This window comes from Lytechinus pictus, chromosome 2 (assembly GCF_037042905.1).
Source record: "Lytechinus pictus isolate F3 Inbred chromosome 2, Lp3.0, whole genome shotgun sequence".
Taxonomy (NCBI): domain Eukaryota; kingdom Metazoa; phylum Echinodermata; class Echinoidea; order Temnopleuroida; family Toxopneustidae; genus Lytechinus; species Lytechinus pictus.
Window position 1 is genome coordinate 52662246 of NC_087246.1, and position 19760 is coordinate 52682005.

Here is a 19760-nt window from a genome sequence, read left to right on the forward strand (position 1 = left end):
TGTACTTTGAAGACAGCTTGTATTACATGTCTTGTGACATAAGGCTGTTTACTTTACACTAACAACCAAGCATGAACAAAAAAAATATCCATAAGGACTTTGCAGACATGCATAAAGAGTTGTGCCAACAGTTTCTGTATACAATCACATGCTTACATAGATTAAAGACAGACAGTTTGTAATTGGCAGAAATGAGTGTGCCTAAGATTTTCATTGTCGAAGTACAAAAGGAATTGTATTGAATGATTTTCAGTTATTTGGTTTCCGAGTCTCTGGTTCTTGCCTTTATGGATGGATGTTACAATGAATGGAATTGTTTGAGCATGTTATATGGTCCCTTTCTTTGCTTTTTCGGCAACATAGGCCAAGAAAACACTCAATCATTTCAGCTGCATTTGCGATTAACGTGTTTGTATTTCTTTGTAAATGTTTCCTCCAAATCGTGGGTGAGGCTCCAAATTGCCCTTTGAAAGACTTTGATTTTTATTTTTGGGTATGGATGACTTGACCACCCATAAGTTTAAAAGAAAAGACTTTCAATGTAGAATAGACATGTCAATTTACCTATAGCTTCAACAAAATTATTGCTGCAAGGGTTGTAATCACATTGAATAAAATGTTCACGGTTATTAAATATTTGCTGCTATATCTTTCAAATATGGTTGATGATTTTGATAATCAAATATCTATTTCTTGTTCATATATATATATGAATTCAGTTATTTAAAAGGTAAAGCCAAAATAGTGTGATATAAATGATATGAAGATTGTTTGCTAACTATCATATTTGAAAATCTTACAATTCTCATCTTGTATTTTTCAACGTCTTGTTGATCACAGTAATTAAGAAGTTTTTTTTCTCAGAGAAGTGAAAATAAGGTCAAACAGGGGACATTTTTTGTAAAAACATTTTGATTTAAAGTTTTGCTTGTATAATATTGATCACCCCATAAGAAGGTACATTATGCTTTCTTCATGTGAGTGATTTCACTTTTTTTTTCACACTTTGCTCATTTTAGGTCAAATTTATTAACAAGCCTCTGAATGTTAGATTGGCAACCTATACAATGACATGAAAAAAGGCGAAATCTATTGCTCTTGTAATAAATGTCAATTTGTTGCTCCATTTATGCATGATAATGAAGTGTCTTTACTGAGCTTAGCTCTAATCATTCTACCCAGACACGACCATGATTTTGAGTTAATGTATATAAGATCCATGATCATAGATCATTTTAGTTAACAATCTGAACTCTTTATGCCCCCATTTGTAGATATAAGCTGCTTGTAACCCCCTCTTCCCTTATAAATACATCAATTAAATATCAGATTTGAAGTACTTTACATGAATGAAAGAAACAGATAAGCTTTGTATCAAGCCTCAAATCTTTTTCCAAATTGGAACTGTTTCTTACCGGCAGTCATCAATAATAGGCTATTTGATTACACTTAATTTGGGATAACACCAAATAATTAGGGTACATCATGAAAATAAATGGTGAAGTTAGAAAGGATCACTGCCTGCAAAAATTAGAGTTAATATACTGTACCTACTGTATTGTTGTCAATCTTTAAGTCAAATCTGCAATATAGAAAGTTATCCTGTTTGAGTGCTGTTTTGAGGTGATTTATAGATCTATGTCACTCACAACTAGTAAGGGGGAGCTTTAGGTGTGTTTAAAAGAAGTTAATTATTTATACCCATGCATATCAACAATGCTTTCTAGTGCATAACTTATAACATAATATAACATTTCCCTTCTTTCTTATTTCGGACCCCTTTAAATTAACACATGTAAGATATTGAAATAGAATGTCCATTTCAAGAGTAGTCCGTTTGGGACTCCCCTGATGCTATGTAACGATTTCACATGGAGGTAGATTATTTAAGTTCAGTTTATAGATCTTGAGATTAGAGTGATTGCTTAAAAAGTGTTTGTCATGCCCTGCTATCTTCACAAAAGTAGCATACAAAGTAGACTTCCTGTGTATTCTTGAAGGGCAAAATACCAAATACACCCTTGAAAAAAAGTTTTCAATTTTGGAATATAATATACTATAAATAGATCTCTGATAATGATTTTCTGTGGCTATTTTTGTTCAAGTGTCTGCCTAGAGATACCAAAATAACACTGACTTTAGGAATAGATGGTAGGGAAGAGTTCAAGGCTGGGAGAAAAATAATATTGGTAAATGATTTATCGACTCACCGGTGCAGTCGGCTATTTCTTCCTCCAAAAAGACAATTGTCATTCTGCTATTGGCAAAGCAGACTTCCTTTCATTTCCACCACAGACAAGGAGCATTATAGGCAGCTTGTGCCCCGCAGAGGAACAAATTAGACACTTGAACTTGGCTATGTGGGGCTTACAAGTGCAATTGTCATGGTTGATTTGTTAGAATGCTCCAAAATGGATCATATGGATGATAAAGTATGATTTATTTTGATCTCATTTTTCTTGGCATGGGTACATCCTGCTTTTAAAATCATGTTCTTATGTTTGTGTAAGTATGGCAAGAGGAAGATTTAAGATACGGCCATATTACCTTTAAATGTAGTAACCTGATATGAATAGCCACCTTGATTTTTGTATGCCTTAGCTGGATGATTGTTTGAGATTAATATACAATATCATGGTGATTATGACAAAGATAATGATGATTATGTAATAATGAACATTATTTCCATTGTTATGCCAAGGTCAGTTCATGGTGCACCAAGCAAGACCTAATGTATTTTGAACTGTTCCCTTCTCCCATATTTCCAAACCTGGATTACCTGAAAATATGGATTGTGAGGATCATAAATTAATGACAATGCATGTATTAATGTGTAATAGATGATGTTGTGACTTATGTAGTTAGTTAGAGATCTCATTGGGTAATTCATCAACCTGGTATTGATGATAGCAAGGTGGAGCTTATCTCTCTGTAGACGGGAGATTTGGATCGCACTCTTTTACAATGCTCACAAAATATGTTTTATGAACATAGTCTATAGTTTGCACTATTTTGAATGAATTTTATGATATATCACCTGAAAATATTTAGCCTCCTTTTGATAATTCTTTTTCAACCCCATCCATGATCCCAAACCATCATTACAACCATCGAAGGATACCCATGTGTTAGAACCAAATCCTGCATTTGTACTATATTGATCAATAAACTTGATAAATCCCACATTTACTGGGGCTATTCGGAAGATCTATGACAGAGACCGAACTGCGTGGGCTCCCACGGGACTAGACACCATGTCTCCTCTTCTTGTCTTTCCAAATCCAACCATCAAACATCCATGTCAATAGAAGAGACTAAACTCAGCACACACATTTCCACAGGACAGGTGTATCAGATTTGACCCTATCATCAAAAGACCATTAAGAGCTCTAAAGTCTAATCATGGTGATATAGGATGATAAGAAGGTCACTGATAATGGGATTTACGGGCTATTGATACTCCCTTAATGATAATCCCCTATCTCTTGTCTAATAGGGATGTTAGAGTGGACTCAAGTGTAATGGATATGGGTTCAGAGAACCATGGACCATGAGAGAACCGAGGGCTTTAGTCCTCCAGAGATCTTTGTTGCTGCTGTTATTGTGTTGGAGATGAAATGGTGCATGGACAAGACTGTGTCTTGTGTACCTGTAATTTGCTACAGAGATCTCAAACATCATAACATCACCCTCCCTCCCAATGACATTGAAAGTAGTCTTATTGGAAACATTAAGGTCACCTTGGCTTGGACCAAGTCTTGACTGTTGGACATCCATCTTTGGCAATCGTGATAACCAGTCCTGGACCCACTTTGCAAAGTTAAGCAATTGATCCTAGGGCTGATTTTAACGATTAATTACATAGATCATTATGTTTAATCAATCAATTGTATGTGTATATGATCAATTACCAAGCTTTGAGTTCATATGCCGTAGGTGTCTAACGTGTTGATATTACCAGGGGCCTTGTTGCATCACAATTCAAAGTTTAGGGTTGTGGAAAATTTGAAAGTAGGTTCAGGGTAAGGGAAGCGATATTGAAAAAAAATTATACAGGTTTAAGATAAGTTGAGACTCACCTTATAAGAGTTATTGTAAAGTGTAAAGATTTCAATCAAGCTTAGATAATTTCTAATATTTGAAAATGATAACTTTAATTTGTTTTAAAATGTTGTTTTCAAAGTCTCAATATCAGGTGAGCTTACAGATAAAGCAATGGATGGACATGATACAGTCAGACCGCAGGTCCCTATGCTAATGAGCAAAAAGGCCAGATTCATCCAAATCATCTCGTGGCTGAATCCTCCTCCTTGCAAAATCTCGTGATTCGTGAGATTTTCTTTCTCTAAGAATTTACCTGTTTTAACCTCAAGTTAAATGAAATATTATTGCACCATCAGATAGAGTAAAAGTTACTCTTTCATATTGGTCATTTATTTTGTATACAATATTTTGTTAAATAAGTAAATTTCTGGCCTGAAATTGTGCCTCAAAACTGAATTTTCTTTCTCTGTTTTCTTTTGCAAATTGTGCAAAACTTTTTATTTTGAGCCTCAATGATATGTATATCACCATAAAGCTGAACTTCTGTACTTTCTCACAATGCCACTCTTGATATGCGGCACCTTTTAATCGGGTCAAGATCACACTTTTCCCACCAAGGTACAAGACGAGATTTTTGAAATTTTGTACTTGCATGAAATCCAGAGTTCTGATTGGCTGGATAAGGTTCACAGAACAACAGGCGCGGGGTATTTGAGGAGATTACCACATGGGAAGTGTGACCTTCCCACGAACCCAATCACTGGAACCGTTGGAATTTGCCATTGTGTGGTCTTTTTGACCAATCAGAGTGCAGTATACTTGTTTTCAAGCTGCTTTATGTACTTGGCAAATGAAAAGTGTGATCTTGACCCGATTAAACCAATTCTTATTTTGAAACCTGTATCATTTCAAAGCATACATATTCAGCTTTATCATGATATAAAAATCATTTGGGCTCAAACAAAAATAAAGTGTGAAAATAGCAGCTTTTGTCAGGTGAAAATATTTATTTTGTAGCATATTTTAGATCAAAATTTTAACCTATATTACAAAATCTTTGAATAAATCCAAACACATGACCTGAAAGAATGATTCTTCTTCTTTACAATGGTACCAAATTCATGAAATTCGATGCATAATTAGAGCAGCAATGACCGAATGAAAAGAGGTGTTTTGGTCCGCATCAAGCTTATTAAATATGCAAAACATCTCAAGTCATGAATATCACTTGGATGAAAGAAGCCACTTTCTTGGGACCTGCAGTCTGACTGGATAGGATTTTGCAAATTAGTTTTCCTTTTGAGTTTTCCTTGGAGATTGTTGTTTGCATTACCGTTTATTTCTCCTCCTTTTTTCATTACAGATTATGAAATAGCTCATCCAGTTCAAGTAGATTCCTCAGGGACTTATCTTACACATCATTTAAAACCAGTGAGGAGGAAAAGGAGTATACAAAACAAGGAAAATCAGAGGACAAATACAAACATTTTATCATCACCAAACTTTACAGACTCGCAGGAGAAAGAGCCTAAAGTTAAGCCTCATTCAAGCGGTAGCAGCATTCGTGGGATTCATGTTAAATTTAATGCATTTGCTCAGGATTTTGTGCTTGAACTGGTGGCAAATGAAGAGCTCACGGCACCGGGATTCAAGGTGCAACGGCGAAAGAATGGCATAACAACAGTAGAAGAGTACATTCCTGAAATCGATAGCTGTCACTACCACGGCAGGTTAACCTCTCACAAGGATTCATCAGCAGCAGTGAGTCTCTGTGATGGAATGGTAAGTTTAGTTGCTTCCTTTCTACAGGATGGAAAAGCATGGAATGCAAGTACTGAGTGAATTCAGAAGGGTATTTTGTTGCTCAAACTACCGGAAACAACTTTGGGAATACCACCTATTGTCCTGACCAAAAAATACATGAGATCATAAGCCCAGTTCTCACACAAATTGAATTTAACAGCATAACGATTTTGTTTGTGTATGTGAGTGGAGGGCATGGGGGTGGGTCTGTAGTAATTGAAGTAAATCTGGTTATTTGCTTGCTTTAAAGAAGGAATGCATGCACTCATTACCAAATGATACAATTTGTGCAGTGTCATAAATCATGATAATCTATCTAAATCAAGAAAATTGTAGTTGGGTTAGTTACACATATAAGGCATAATTGCAAATTCCTTGTATATGCAAATGAATCTGTTCATATACCTATATATGAACCCCTACTCAACCCATCATCAAACATATCAAAGGCTTCTAATGGTTTGTTGGTTTAAAGATCAATGGGCCAGTGGAAATAACAGAAACCTTAATAATAGTATTGACTTAATTGAATTCCTGATACTTCTCCCATTTATGGCATTAGGTTTGATGTTTGTGATCTTGTATAATTCGGTGTTCTTTCTGTTTGTTTCTTCATATCAATATTTTTAACAAGAAACTATTATTTTGTGAATGCCAATGCCCACCTTTTTTCAGCATTAGAGCATAACATATCTTAACAATACATCAAGTATGTTGAAAATATAGTGACAGCATTTGATGCTTCAAATAGAATTTGTTGTGCTTGTTTAGAGACAAATATTTAAGGTATGATATCAGAAGCATTCACTAATGGATCACTTCACTTGGACTTTTTGATTGAAAAAGATTATTTTATATTGTTTTCTCCAGTTTGATTGCTACCTGTCACATACTGTAATGATTGAAAGGAAAATGATTAGAGTGAAAGAAACAAAGAGAAAAAAAATGTGTGTGTGTGAGAGAGAGAGAGAGGGGGGGGGGGGGGGTGGGGAATGATGGAAAGAGAAAGAGAAGAAAAAGAAAAAGGAGAAGAGAAGAAATGAGGACACGTAGAAAGAGAGAGGGGACATGGATAAACAAAATCATACAATATTTTGTTTGCATAGATAATGGTGAAATAGTTTTTCTTAAGATAAAGACAACATACCTCTTATTTCCTTAATTCTATCAGGTCTGTAACTCTTTAAAATCCTTTGACCTAAAAAGAAAACCCATAGAGCAGGTTCAACATATCAATTAGTAGATTATTACATCACTATCACGCTCTAAGTTGGTCATTAAGTCATTAAGTTGATGGGATAAAGCTGGGATAAAGTAAGAGGCGTGTTAGAAATGTTGTGCGTCTCTGTGTACATCTCATTAATTTCAAAGATACTGAAACTAGACAGGTTAGTATGTAATTTTCATGTAGGTCATATTCTTTGGTGATTAAATTTGGAGATTGAATGAAAAATGAAAGATTAAAACCAGTTTTAATTATGTTTACCTGTACCTATTTTGAAAATATGCTCTTCAGATGAACATGTACTTTTCCTGTACAAAAGGATTTAAAGGGTGCTTGTCATTTTGAGGGGAATATCATTGGTAACAGTTCAAGAAATGGAGTTTGTGTGAACTTGTATGAAATTATGTAGTCCACATCATTTTGGGCTAAAGCTGCTTTCCTGGCCAAAGGCCACTTGATATGAAGTCCTCTCAGCGTACCTTACAATCGTAGGTCATGAAAGACTGCTGTTATTAAAGAGAAATTCCAGTAGTTGCAGTAAACACTGATTTCATGAGAAAGTCTGTAAAACCAGGCTTAATTGTCAGTATATCATCGAGGATCTAGATCTGGTACAGTTACATAAACTGAACTTTGTGAAATCTTGAAATCTACGCTGAATAATGTTCAGACTGAACTTCCCCAACACAGATAAGCGCACGTGGGACAGTGTATAATTATTGCTTTGAGCGTCGGGCCCGACGCTCTACCCGAATCCTGTGCTTATTTGCTGATTTCTCAGCAATTACACAATTTCTTCCAGAATCCTTTGGCACATGCATTTTATTTATACAAACAGACACTTTGGTGGTCATTTCATTGGATTCTGTACGAACTCATTTTGATATCGTTACCAAAACTAGCATTTACCTTTAATCCCAGACTAGATTGCTTGAAAATACATCAAGGGGTGTGTTGATGCATACTTTCAAAAAGTTAAGCAGTGTTTTGGAATGCACATTGAAAATACAAATTTAAATGCAATATTGGTCGTGCTCAATTTTTTTTTTCAGTCTAGTTAGTAGTAAAATAGAATAAGATAACACAGTCATGTTGCACAATATTTGTACATGCACATTGTCAAATAAGCCAGTTCGTAGAACCAGTCATAGCATAGGCCTACATGTGCAGATAAGGGTTTTGTAAACTAAAATCCTATCTCTGACATGAAACTCTTAGATAATTGCCTAAAAACAGCAAAAATTAATTCAGACACACAATACAGACCAAGTGACTGGGTATTTTAAGGTGGATTAACTCGCCTCTTGGTATCCATAGTTGAAATGGGAATGTATGAATTGTAATAACCTATACTGCTGTACATGTAGTCTATTGTTACTCATAGTACATTCAGTGATATCCACTGGAGATAACAATAATTTTCAAAAGGAAATTGAAACCATTTGTAAGACAACTTTGTTACTTAAGTTTTACTTTTGTGAGTGACTTCTCCATCATATTTTAAAGTCCATGTTTGAACCAAAATGTCAGCATTAATGCTATTGTAAGTGATGTTACCTTCATTCTTAAATTTAAAAAAAAGAGAGATGGTGATCTCTTAATACAAGTTTTGTGATTCTGCAAGTGATGCTCTTGATCAATACTTACACATGTGTAGGAAAAGGATGTTAACATAATTTGAACTAAGTTCAGTTGAAATCTGGAAAAACAAATTTTGAGCATAAACGCACCTTAGGGGTGCCGAATGAGATGAATGCAAGCAAGACCTGACCGAGTAGATTTGCCCAAGACTGCAAGAGTGAATTCTCTAACTTTCACCCCTAAGAGGATGCCGACAAGATCGTCTGATCCTGCCCGACGGACATCAGATTATCCTCCAAATTCTATTCTCAAAGTTTGCTAAGGGCAACAGGCCATGTTTGATTTCTGGAGTGTATTCCATACAGTTTCATATTGCTGTGGCACTTCTATAAAAAAAAAATCTTCGGCACGTGTGAGGGGTACCAATTTGTTGTTTCGGCAAGCAGCAAAGCATCGATATGTGTGCATTGCTCTCCCTGCCCATTTTTAATCCGTAATACTAATTTAGATTGCTTTGGTATTGCTTTTCTGTTTTTCAGTGTGTTCCCCCCAAGTTTGGTAATCAAGATAATGAAGATTTATAGTTTCCCATGAGCAATTTATTATGAAGTTATCAGTTGCAATCACTTGAGGGCTTTACATAACTTTGAAGTTGACAAGGTACTTTATTATATCTATAGCTGAAGTTTATTTTTAGCTTAGCTTATGTACCCCATAGCGTATCTGATAACCTTGGTTTGTAGCCAGCTCTAGTGATTCGTACAAAGGTATTCTGATACACTCTAAAAAAGGTTTACCCAATATTGGGTAAAATGGGAACATGCATGTTGGTTGGGTAAATCTTATGCAATGTTGCATTGAAATAGCCCAAGATGGGGTGAAAAAAAATACCCAGCAAACATGCATGTTCTCATTTTACCCAAAATTGGGTAACAATTTACTCAGCGTTTTTAGAGTGTACTCTCTGAGTTAACTACATACATAGTCAGAATTTTATTGATGTTTTACTCTCAAAGAGCTTACTTTATCAACTGTTTTTAATTTGATATTTGATTCATGATTCTTGTGTAAGCTGGGTAATTACCTTGGTGGAATTAAGGAAATCCAGTCATTTAGAAGTTCGCAAGAATTTCTTTATGTTCTGTTAAACCAGTCCATATCAGTAAAAAATTAGGCCTATATCTACTTTCAGTTATGTTTCCTTTATGAGTAGCATACTGAATACTTTGTTGGACTTGCTAAAGATGACATGGTGTTTTAAGTGTTCCATCATAATGCATAGTACAAACCTCATGCTTCATTGTGATTTTCATGTGATGTTTTTTTATGGTGTAAGTCACTAATTGCATGTACATGTATGTACACATGTTGCTTATATGAATATCTATAAATTTTCTTGATTCATGAATTTCATGAATTTATTTACCAGATTCTGTTACTGGACTCCTATGGAAATAACTATTTTTGTCCTTAAAACATGATGATGAATAATGATATGTATATGTCTGAGGCATTTCCCACAGCCCCCTTTTTGATTGAGGGCCGACTCTGATGTCTAATCCTTCAGTTGTTTGGGGATTAAGATTAAAAGGGGTCTGACTTAATCCCCCAAATAATATTTCATTTCCGTTCTGCCTTCCCCTGAATCCCTCTGCAACCGAATAGAAAGATAAAAGATGATGGATGTGATCGAATACTGAAAGCTCACTAACCTTGTACCCAATGATGAACATAGTTTTTTGTGGTTTGTAAACAATTTAGCAAATATTGAGGTGGGCTAAAGGAAGATATCATTAAAATCTTCATTTTTTTAAGGTGGGATTTTTACTACCATCCTGAATCTTTGATGGTATGTAAATGTACAGGCCATGGTATGTGATGGTAAATAATTCAGACTGAAATGCAAAAACAGCAGAAAACAACCATATAAAAAGGGAACTTTTGAAAAATCCAGTTATATAGTGTTATTCAGTATTTCCTACATGTCTATGGATCGTTTATTTGATTCAGTAAAGTTTGCTATATTACATGTATGTACTTTTAGTACACAGTTGGAATGTTGATACAAGAAGTCAAAAAGGTATAAATCTTAGTGAAGATATTAATAGCTGCTGTCAGTGTTGAAGGAAAGTTTATTTTGCATTTACACTCGAAGACAATACAGAACCCAATTATTCATATTGTGTTTTAAAGGGAATTCTTCTTTAAATCTTGAAATTCTTTGAAAATTGCATGCATGATTAAATTGGCATCCATGAATATCAAAGATTGAAATAAATATTTTATGTGATGTAATTGTACATGTAGAGATAATTATCATACTGTAGACTGAAGGGGAAAGTAGTCTTCCCCATACACTTGTATTTTGTGGAGCACATGATGATGCTATTAAACAGGAGAATTTGGGGGTCTTCATATTGACACCTTATTACTTAAATTTGAGGGTAATGCAACGAAGAATTGTTTGAAAGTTACTGAATCCCTTGAAAGTTAGACAACCTGCCATCCTGTAAGAGAAATCTTTCTTATTCTTAGCTAACGTTTCTATGTCTCTATCCATTGAGTTTCGTTCAGAAAATAACTGTGTTACAACCTCTTTATCATTTACATGCCATGTAGGTAGTCTTTGTCATTGGGCAAGATGTTATTAAAAAAACTACAATCAGCACAAAACATGTATTCTTTAACATTACCCCCACACTTTCTTTAAAAAATAGAAAAAAAGACTCCACTCTGCGGTGTTGCTTGATCTATTCATAAGGCGTAAAGCAGCAAAAGAAAAAGTCCCTTCATGTCTGGCCAGCTTTACTATACAAGTCAAATCTGGGCTTCTTCCTACAAAAAAGGTCCATTTGTACCACCCCTTTAAAACCTTTCAGAGGTTTCAATTGACAATGAAATGGGTCTCTTTCTATTCTATACATCAAGAAACACAATCTGTGTTTTGGTGTGAATGAGAAGTTATTGTTGTGTAGAATTTTCTTTTAAATTTGTGAATACAGACTTTTCGATTGTAACCAGTGCAACACTTCATTTTGTTATAGTGCACAGCCATTCATTCATGCCCTAAGTGTAAATTCTCATCATTCATGGTAAATTGAAACTTAATTTTAGTTGCAATGTTTGACAGATTATGAATTACATACATGTTTAGCAGCACCTGTTTACTCTTCTCTTTAGTAATGCAAAATCATTAGCGATATAAAAACTAGCGTGGCCAATGTATGATCATTATTGCAACGAGTGCCTATTTTTATTTTGTTTTGAAATTTGTATCCATCCATTGCTAGTACCACTCTTTTTGTAAAGAATCCCCTCCATGTAATATTTGGATAAGGCTCTAACCACCAACACTTATCGTCACCACCACTACTACATGTACTATCAATATCACAACCACCAACATTGCCATCACTATACCCAACATATCACCTCCCCCAACATATCACCTCCCCCAACATACCAATGCCACCACCACTTCCATCAACAACAAAAACAACGCCACTACCACTACCACCTCCTTAGACCATTTGCCCAGCATCTTCAGCATTGACAATGCAAGTAATGGACAAAGAAATCAATTGTAAAACTGCTCTAAATACCTACAGGAACTTCATTTTAAAAACAAACTTAGTTTACGTAGAGGATTTGAATTGTGAAGTAAACTGTACCTTAAAATGCAGTTGATTTTTCTTTGTAAATGTAAATCTGTTTAAATGGACTGGAGTGTAAGAAGGCACAAGAATACTCTTTATAAACTCCTTTTCCTTCTCTAAGAGCCCTTGTGGTTGCATGGCTTCAATTCCATAACTTGAGTTTTCTTTTCAAAATGCAAGACAAAAGAAGTACACACTCAAAGTATATCTCCCATTTTATAAAACTTCTTGTTTAGCAAAAAACTTTGACTTTTGAAATGCAATTTGCATAACAGTACAGCGTAGTTATGAGAAGCAGAGTTTTGAGACATGGTCAGACACTCCATGTAAACATAATTTTTTTTTTCATCCAAGACAATTGATTGGTCAGGTTTATTTAAAAGGAGAGGAGCCTATACTATAATTGATAATTGATAAGAGTTTTCAGAATACTAATTTGGGTGTCTGTATAAAGCACTTTTTTTAAATTGGGGACTTGCAAGAAAACTAGAATACAATCCCAGATAGTGAACATGTCAAAGGAATTTTAATGTGTTATTTACATGACAAAGATTTGTGTGTATTCAAATTCATATAATAATATTTTTTAATAAAAAAAAGTGGAAAAGGGGCAAATTAACCTAAAATTGTATTAAAGCAATAAGGGAAATTGGTTTGTGGATTGGGTAATTAGAGATGCATGCTATCAGGATGTGGGTCTTATCTATTACTTCCTTTCCTATGTCCTGTCATTGATAGTTATCCAAGGACAAGCAAAATAATCTTTTGATATTAGAAAACCACTTTGTGTATCATTGCTCTCAGTAGTATTTCTTCAGTGTTTGTGGTGTTTCATGTATGATTTATTCCATTTCATGATGGAAATCATCAAGCAATGAAATAAATTCTACTCTCTAAATCCATAAGAGCTAATCTGGTCCCTAAGCACACTCCTCTTGGAGTGAGATGAGACACCAATCCTTTTGGAGTGAACTGTATTCCTTTTGGAGTGAACTGTAAGACACTTACACTCCAAAAGGAGCCATAATGCACTCTAATAGGATTTACAGTTCACTCCAAAACAACTGGTCCCACATAGAGGAGTATGATTCAGGACCAGATTAGCTACATGTATTATGCTTTTAGAGAGTATTATACAGATATATATTTTGCCTCTGTGATAGAAATTCAGGTTAACCTGAATATTGCTGTAGATTCATTCTATGAAAACAGATCCTTCCTTATTGGGATAAGAACTTGTTAAAGCTAACATTAGTTGGAAACCTTCCAAATTTGAATGAACATGTAAAATCCAAGTAACATTATCTCTACTAACAATTATTCATCAAAAGTCTTCATACAATTTTAGCTTGGATTGGACACGGTTATGTATAAAACTTTTCTTAAACTGGATTGTAGGGAGCCAAAACGATCTCAGTATAAGCTGTAGCAATTATACACAAGTGTATGTAAAGTATCTTTATTTTCCAAAAGTATGTTTTAGGTTACCTGTTATGCCGTAAACAAAATGGAGACCTCATCGAATCAGAATCTCTTGAGGCCGATTGTAAGTGTCTAGACCACCTTTTGAGAAAATGCACAACAGCATGCATTTAGGCACAGCACTCTAAAACTTTCTGGCAATTCCTATTGTGTTTCCAACGCTGATTATATAATTTGTATTCATTGCTATTTTCCTACGTGTTAGAAGGTGGTCTTTTTGCTCTTCCACCTTATTTCCTACTTTTGTTATCGAGATCCCTTTCACCGAAAGAAAGATGTCATTGATTTGATGAAATACTTTCAACTGCCATCTCTTTGAGGAGAGTCAGTGAATTATGGCTTCATTTACATGTTGGGGAATTTTATAATTTGCTTAAAGTATTCTATCATTATCAACATTTTGATGTGTTTGGAGAGGTGTTCTCTCATTGGTTTGGTTTCTAGATTCGTTGAAAAGCCGCAAAAAAGCTTAAGGAAAAATTACTGAATGTCTTACAAAAGAAAAGTGAGAAATTCCTGCAAGAATAATTTCAGTTCGATCTATGCATAGCTCTTTCATTTATTTGGCTGCTTATTAAATGTTGAGAATACATCAATGAAAATTTCAATCAACAAAAATACCAATTTGGGTAAAGCTTCCTTTTAGAGTTATTGTAATTCCAATTATTTTGGTCCCTTGTCACTATTAGATAGATTAATAGTGGAAGTGTGTCATAATTCTATGATAATAGAATGTGTGACGGATGCAGGAATTCACCACAAAGAACTGAAAAAGAGTTGTTATCATTTGGTATTGTCAATTTCTGTTTATAGACTATGAGAAAAAAAAAACATTGTCTGCTATAAATTCATATCATCTCTAAATACCCTGTAATTGTATCAAATGAAATGCATACCTTTTATATAGCCAACAACTGGCGTGTCTACATTGTAAAAGCTTATGGGTGAATAAGTGAATATAACTTGAAACTTCTATCGCTCCAGCCTCAAGAGATTAGTCAAGTACCTTTACACAGTAAATTTGCTGTTTAAAGTTTACACAATGCTGGCATTGCTGTATGAACTTTACAGTATTTTATAAAATACTACATAAGTAGTTGCTTAAAAGTTTAAACAACCATGCTTAATTGATTAAAATAAAGTTTGTTTAAGGTTTTAAACACTTGTTTAAACTGTTAATCAACTCCTGTAAAGTTTGTATAGCAAGCAGTGCTGTATTTTAAGCAGCGTTTTTCCTGGTACCACCTGAACCAACATCAGGGAGTATTCTATACAGCTTCTTGTCAGTCATTCTTTTATTATTATCATTGTAAGTAACCAGTGAAAATCACTGTCAAAGTTCAGCTGATACCTTAGCAAAACTTAATTTAAACCGTGCCTTGCTCAATTTGGTAAAGACTTGACTGCACATTTTATATTTGTTTAGGCTAAATATAGTGGATTATTCTTCAACTCTGGCTCCAAAAGACCCTTACAATCCTTATTCCTATTGTGGTTTTAAAACTTTTCATTTTTTCTCAAGTTAAGTTATTGTTGTAAATTCTTGACTCCAGTCTCTTGTCCAGGACCCTAAACTGTTCCATTGTTAAAAAAAAGAAGAAGATAAAAGAATGAAAATAGAGGCTTAGAAAAAAGGGACTTGATTTGGTGTTTTCATGGTGTTTTGAAGCCAAAATGATAGCCATTGAAGAAATTCGAAGTAATAAACGTTTTCTGAGCTGGCAGGATCTGAATATCATGCTGCAATGAATCTTGAAGTATTCTCTTATCCATCCGTTGAGTCCTTCATGCATTTTATTCCCATTGGTGTGTATAATCCATATGCATTTGCATAATTCTGAGAATTGGGTCAGTTTATGTGTTCCTTTTGATATTCAATATTCTGAAAAGGCAGAATCACTATAATTTAATAGAAATTCAGAGTGGCACGTTTCACGTTCATATTTATTGTCAAGATAGTCAGGGTGCCCTCAGCAGAAGTCATTGGTTTTTCAGTAGTAGAAGGGTGTGATATCTTCAGGTGATAGTATTTTATATTGCCCTTCTGGCTCCAAATATGATATAAACCTAATTATTGTATATATGACTATTCACCAGAGAGTGTTCGGTCTTTTTCTTTTGGTAAGATGTTGCTAGGGAGAGAAAAACCACAAAGTCACCATGACGCTTGAAGTTTAAGGTAGGTGATTACGTGGGCCCTTAGAGGTAGGGTACTATAACCACTATCTTTATAAGGGCTTGTCAGGGTCTCGTTAAGAGATATATCTGGAAAGGATTCAAATTGATTAGGAACAATTACCAATCTATTGCTTTCTTGGTGTGATGATGGAGGATTTGATAGTAAAGACCTAATTTTGTGCATGTTGATACTCAATAAGATTGATATGCACTAATCTAAAAATGGTAAGTGAAGCATTGATATCATTTTTGAAAACAGGATTGCCTTTGAAAATTAATGCAGAGTTGAAATAAAAATTCATATTCAGATTTGTTAGAGTTTTTGAGTTTGAAATCGTTAAGTTTAACTATATTTTAGAATTACAGAAATGACCTCCAGAGCCATGGTGTAACAAATATTGTGGAGCATATGAGCCTGCTGTAAAATTTACAAACAGGCCCCAGCGATAATGGGCCTTAATATTCATTTGAAAAATAGAGAAATATGAAAATGTCACCATCCCACATCAAAGTACCCTGTCACTTGCCATACATCTCAATTTGATATTATCTCAGGTCTTGCTAGAGATGTTAAATGTTTTGAAACCTGACTTCGTGGTTGGCCCAGTTTGAAATGTCAAGAGTTGAAAGTATTTTTAGGATACAGCCATAGCCAATAATATATTTTTCCTCCACACTTCTTTGTAAGAATGGCAAATGTGTCAGTCAGTGACACTCTCATTTTCAGTGCCTTCCTTCCCGTCATCATCACCCTGTGAGGATGTCATCTGCTCATCCTGGAAGTCTTGTTGAAGACATCATCCTTTCAGGAAGCACCACCTTTGTACAGTTGGAAGAGAGAGAGAGGAAGGATAGGGAGAGAGTAGGGAGGAGGAAGGGGGGGGGGGGGGTGAATGGGAGGGGTCGGGGAATGGAGGGGTCGGGGAATGGAGGGGAGGAAGAGATTGAAGAATTAGTGACTGGAAGTTTATATGTTTTCCTTCTTATCATTGAATTGTAGAATGTATAAAAAGCATGCAGAGAGATTTTCAGCTTCAGTTGATATCCCAGTGAGCAGATTTCATCGCTTTTCATGAAAATACATGGGCTCTGTTGTATAAAAGCTATTAGGGTAAGTTTGCCTGTATTGGTAATTCCCATGGTAACAATGCTCGCCTAGATTCCATGGAAGTTAACATTGAGTGGCAAGTTTTGGGCAAAACAACCCTGGACAAAAGCATGATATGCTGATGGAAAGTTGTCTTCCACTTCCATCACCGGCATACTAGCATCTGAATCATCTACGCTGCTACCTCCCCTCATTCCTGTCAAGTTAATCAAGGTTGAATGAAAGTCCTCAAGTTCAGTTATCGTGGACTAAGTCCAGACACCACCCCTTAGAAATCTCCTTTGCTCCCTCTGCCATCATATTTTCATCCAAAATAACAAATATTTGATTCCCCTGTCCTTGACTCCTACAAATGAAATTTAGCTGGATATGCGAGCGAGCGGAGTTGGTGTCTTAACCCCCTTGTAGTACCGATCCATCTATTGCAGACATATCCAATCATCAAAATATAGATCTTTCGCAGGAAGTTCAGTATTGATTAGCCCATAGCCCTTGGTTTCATGTACTGTTGCATGCATGGTTTGCTGTGACGATTTAAAGCACTCTATTGATCAAATGTGAACGTGAAAGAGGCATAAGGTCGTAGAGGCGTATTCATGACCTAGGAAATATCACCTTGCATGTTTGGTATTGATTGGTCTTACGAAACATGCAGACTTGGGCTGACTGACTGACTGCTGATTTGATACATGTATGTAGCAAAGATTTGCTCTCCAAACAAATCTATGACTGTTTGATGAAATATGATTTATGATTGGATAAACTCATTGCCTGGACAAGGACATGTAGTTTGGAATAAAAGGGCCTACATATCAGAGATCTATTTATAAATCTTGTTTTTACAAATTTTGTATGTGTGTGGAGAATGCAGAGGGCAAAAGGCCAAGGATTTTTCAAAACACAAGTTTAATAATTAAGTCCAAATGGATAACAATGATTTATAAAAAGAATCATCTGAAAAAGGAACAGTTTTCAACAGGTTGAAAGTTCATTATTGGGCCTGTTTGTATCATTAGTATGATGATGCCCATTTTCACATCCTTTTCAAATGCATTATGGCCTATTTTCACTTCCACTTTTATATTTTTGTTTTATTTTGTCTGAGGATGGTGTGGTATTTGGTCATTGAAAGGGGTAAATGTAAAAATGCTTGATCTTGCATATCTCAGTATGTATGTGGACTAGTGGCTGGCATTCTTTTTTTTTCACAGCAATGATGAGGATGGTGAGTGATAAACTGTCTATTACTAAAACAGTGTTCACGCATCCTGTTTTTGACGATCACAATCTCCCTAACAACTAAGGCATGATGACATTAGTCAATCAAATCAACTATATGTGTAAGAATGTTGTTTGGTTACATGGATAAGAAACTACTGTAGGGGGGTATTATGTCATTTGCGTATAAACTAGGTTTAAGAATGTGTTGGTTACTTGGTCAATCAACTACCGTGGGGGGGGGGGGGTATGTTCTACGAATAAGCTGTTGGTTCTCTGAATACATTAATTATAGGCTTGTCATCACAGCCAGCTCTAGGGTACAATGTTCTCTTTGTATCGGTCCTGACCAGGGGTGCAACGTTTCCCCCTTTTCTCCTCTTTTAATTCATGTGACATTTTCTTGGGTGATCGGAAACGTGTGAAGAGTCATTACACTGAATGATTCATTTCGAAACTGGTCTGAGGGAAATTAAAAAGTGGGCCACTAAACTTTGAAGCATGTAAGATGATGTCATTATTGCTATTTCGTGTTAAGAAAGGAGCATCTTCGTACCACCAATGATGCATTAATGGGGTTGTTCGCCCTTACACCATTGGGTTTGCCTATAAGCAGATATAAAAGAAGGGTTTAGTAATAACCCATGAAAAATGATAGACCTAAAAGTGTTAATTTGTTGACATTATGTGAGTACCCAGTAGCACCTGATATGTTGTGATAAAATTTCATCAAATTAAATTCTCTCAGAAAATTGAAAATAATTTCATGTGTATTTGATACATAATCAGACACATTCACCCACATTCAATAATAAGACTATGTTCAATCCAAAAAAGGAGATTTTTTTTACATTTATGGATTATATACATGCAGTCCCATTACATGACTCAAAGGGGCAGGTCCTCATATCAAGAATTCAACAATCCATATAACGTACTCTTTGACAGATATTTGTCAAGCTTTGTTCGTATCTTTCTTGAGTGTTTCAAAAATCAACTCAGTGTCGGTGTCAAACTTACCCTTTAAATGTTTTATTTTAAATTTATTCTGTCAGTAGAATCTGGATCGCTGTTAGAGTAAATGTTCTCACTTCCTTGCATGGACCAAGAAAATCACAATTATAATTTTGCAACAAACACCAAGGTAATGACCCAAATGAAAGTAGGCACGGCCTACAACAACCAGCCCATTCCCTTCCCCCCCGAGTTCCTTCCTTCCCCAATATGGTGCTTGATAAGGGTTCAAATTACACCCTTTCATAATGAATTAAGTAATAAGAGCCTTTATTGTATCTTTAAACCCTTTCCATTGTTCAAAGTCGAAAGACTTTGATATTGAAGGTAATATAGGTCAAGGGTACCCCATTCATCTGTGTTTTATTTACTTCCAGGCAGTCTGGTCCAATTTCGGTTTTTAAACTTTTTTCTTGTTTGGTACCCTACTCTCCAATCCATGAATAAATCA